At 45.8% G+C, this 3,903-nt stretch overlaps 1 protein-coding gene across 1 annotated transcript in view; it reads left to right on the forward strand.

Annotated features, from left to right (window-relative positions):
- LOC117180550 (collagen alpha-1(IV) chain) overlaps window positions 1-3,903 on the forward strand; it is a 117,069-nt gene that overhangs the window by 112,673 nt on the left and 493 nt on the right. The window lies entirely within an intron of this gene.

Consider the following 3,903-nt stretch of genomic DNA (forward strand, 5'->3'; position numbering starts at 1 on the left):
TTAATAATTTGTCATAAGGACAACCGCAGGATTTCACCGGGAGCGGGAGCTAATCTGAAAAATTGCACCCGCTCCCAGCGAAATCGCGGTAAAATTTCAGCCACAATCACGTCTCACGGCCGTGAGATAGGTGGTTACAGTCTGTAAAGGAATCAATACGACGATCTAGCAAAAGCCTCGTGCACCCTAAGAACACGGAGTGACCCAAGGCTACCGTCTTCTACATTTTTCCCGCAAGTGTTTTAGCATATTGTTGACACGCAGGGATACTTTTTAGGTCATTAGCGAGTGAAAGCTTGGCATCTCCAAGAGCGCCGATGATAAGGACGATTGGTTTAACAGAATATTCCGGGTACAATCGTTGCAACTTCCTTATAAGGTCTCGATACCTCTCTTTCTTTTCATTCTCCTTGGATATGATGTTTTTATCAGCTGGTGCCGATAATTCGATAACGAACATGGTTCGCTTCTCGAAGTCAAAAAGAACCATGTCAGGCCTCGAGTGAGCAACAGAAACAATTATCGAGAATATATAGTTCCAGTATATGCAGCACTTCCCATTCTCGACAATTGACTCGATTTCTCTAGAAGAATTTAGAGGAGCGATATTAAGGTTAAAGCCGTAAGAGTGACAGAGATGGTAATAAAGCACTCTTGGCGCCGCATTGTGCCTTTGAATGTAGGTCGTTCCCGCGTGAGTTGAACAACTAGATAGTATGTGAACTCAATGCTCGGGGAGTGCATGGCACGCCCTGCAGCTATCATCAGGAATGTCTTGGCTTAAAATGTGGCGACGGTATGTTAAGGTGGAAATGACACCGTATTCGCATGCCAAAATGAAACCCTCCGTACCAGACTTCAATCCGGGCGATTTAAGGAAAGCAAACGTTAGCTCACAAGATATTGACTGATCCTTCACATTTATGTGGAAGATACCGTGCATCCTCTCATCGAGGAGCTGTTCTCTTGTGCTTTCTTAATCTGGGCTTTCAGGAGTGAGTACTCGAGATGGATTAGATTTGATGCATTTTGCTCACCCCTAATACTGAAGTCAAGTCCGAGTGTTTCAGCAGCCTCCTCCGCTGCTTTGTACAGAAATGCTCCTTTGCCTACTTCCTCGTGATTCCTGACCATTTTAAGAAGAGGGTCTCTTCCATTTGCAATTCTATGTGCTGTACCCAGAATAATCCTGTTGTGAAGAGATTCAAGACTCAATATTCCGCGACCCCCTTGACGGCGTGAGATGTATAGTCGCGAAAGGGAAGACTTAAGATGCATGCTTTTGTTCATGTGCATAACCTTTCTTGTCCCGATATTAAGGAATCTGAGCTCGTTCTTCGTCCATGGAACTACTCCAAATGAATAGAGTACTACCGGGACGGCAAGCATTTTCGTTGCAGATATTTTGTCCCTCGCCGACAGTTCGGAAGAGCAAATCTGTCGGATGAAACGTTTGTATCTGCTTCGGAAAGTATCCTTTATAGATTTCACATCCTAAATGCGGCTCTGTGGCACGCCCAATTATGTATAAGTCTCTCCAGCACAAAGGTGTCTTATAGCGCTTCTATCAACGAGCTCAGGATCTAAAGGGATGCCATTAAGTTTTCCTCGCTTCAAATAAACCTTGGCGCATTTGTCTGACCCAAATTCCATTCTAATTCCCTTAGTATATCGTTCGACAATCCCTAGAGCTAGATGTAGTTGCTCTTTGTTTCTAGCATAGATCTTAAGATCGTCCATGTAAAATACATAAGTGACCTTGTACTTTCGATCTGTAGGTTTGCCGCACAAGTACCCGTCGGAATGACGAAGTGCTAGAGATAGTGGCAATAATGTAAGGCAAAAGAGGAGTGAGCTCATGGTGTCGCCCTGAAAGACACCTCTCTGAAAGGTAACCTTGTTAGTTGTCACACGATTTTTTCCAGATGAGATAGTAAATCTGGTTTTCCAAAGCAGCATCAATCTCTCTATGCACTTAACTATTTGCGGATGAACCTTTAAGATTTCCAAAAGACAGATAATAAGTCTATGGGAAGTCGAATCGCAAGCTTTCCGATAATCAATCCAGGCCATCGATAGGTCACGCTGGTAGAATGCTGCATCTTTGCAGACACATCTATCGATGAGCAGGTTCTCCCGACATTCCGCTACGCCTTTTTTTGAGCCTCGTTGTTCATAGATTTCTTGTCACACAGGCTCCATTGCCCGACCAATCTTATCATTTAGGATAGTTGTGAATATCTTATACAGTGTGCTCAGAAAAATGATTGGCCTGTAATTCTTCGGGTCAGCTAAGTTGCCTATTTTCGGCAGGAGTATTGTGCGGCCTTCCACCAACCACTCCGGAATCGGCTCTTCCGCCTTTAAATATGAGGTGAAAATACAGGCCAAATGCTGATGGATTGAAGGAAACTTCTTCCACCAGAAGGTTTTGATACAATCTGGTCCCGTTGCGGAATAGTTCTTCATCCCTCTTAATACTTTTCTCCCCTCCTCGGTAGTGATGGGTTTGCAATCTTTATCAAGTGTTATGAGGGCATCACATAGCCCCTTGAAGCTACTTATATTTTCTGAGTCTTCGTCCAGTCTATGCTACACTTCGTTGACTTCTCTCCAAAATACTTCGACCTCCTCTGGTTTGGGCGGGTGTTCGACAGTAACTGGAGGGTCTTGGAAGAGTCGAGATGGGTCAGAGAGAAACTGTTGATTTTCTCTGGCCCACCTCTCCCTCCGCTCTAGACTTCTCTTAGCGTCAGATAGTATCCGTATTCTCTCAATAATATGCTGCCTGATGGTCAGCAGCTTTGACTTGTTAAGTGTATGATAACAGGTCCGGAGTTCGCGCACGAACTTTCGAACCTTGGCGGTAAGATTCCTGCCAGATGTAATGCAGTCAATGACACACTGAATGCAGGACGCATACTGTCTTGCCCAGTCTAACTTTAGGGCAAATTGATGCATTAGTCTTTTGGTCTTATGATCAACCGTAGGTTTTTTTTTTACGGTTGGCATCGGCCAAAACTCTCGCTGTATTATACGCACGATAATTGATAGCCTAGAGGTCGGATTCTCCGCAAAAATGTTCACTAAGCTCGTCATCCATTTCAGCCAGATCTTTAGGCTTGAGAGAAACCTTGGTGTTAATGTTCCTCCGGGTCATAAATCATTGCTCTTCCTCTATTGGATGCCTGTCCGCGGTTGGTCTTAGTGTTGCCTCTCTTTCTCTGTTGCCGGCTTTTTCTAGCTGTGGTAAAGTAGGCGTTCCGCTTACATAGCCCCTTTTTCGGAGTAGTTCAGCATGGTTTCGCAGGCATTGCTGCGAAAATTGGGATAGCTGCGGGTGTTTCTCGCACCACAGAGCATATATCCGTGCCATGTAACCCCGTTCAGGGGCCACACTCGCATCGTAGCACTCTAGCAAGTCGTGATTCAGTCGTTCCGTCCACCTAAAGGTCGCGAGATCCCGCCGTTCCATCGCATTGAATCCATTTTCATTGGCTCCCCCAGCTCTTGAGTGGTCGGCATCGTTGGCCGACCCATTGTCGGGAGCCCTGCGCGTTCTTTTGTTTTGTAACCGCACTTACTACAACTATGTTTGGTGTTGTCATTGTTGTTCCCATGAGAAGCTGAAGAAAGGGGTTTGTCCATGGTTGTAGAGCGCCGCATGCAAGGATAAGGCTGCGTACTCTGAGAGGTCGCCCGGTATCCCGGAGTCACCGTTCTGGACACCTCACCCAGGTGCCATTCAGCTTTCGGCATGGTTTTCACACGTCCGATTGGGGGTTAATTCCTTCGGGACCACCCCTGGACAATTGTCCGCAACTGCCTATTTATTTTTGTAACCATATTCAGCACAAACCCTTGGTACAGGGACCCTCTTATCCGCAACGCGAGGGCGCATTC

The sequence above is a fragment of the Belonocnema kinseyi genome, chromosome 9 (assembly GCF_010883055.1).
Source record: "Belonocnema kinseyi isolate 2016_QV_RU_SX_M_011 chromosome 9, B_treatae_v1, whole genome shotgun sequence".
In the NCBI taxonomy this organism is placed as follows: Eukaryota; Metazoa; Arthropoda; class Insecta; order Hymenoptera; family Cynipidae; genus Belonocnema; species Belonocnema kinseyi.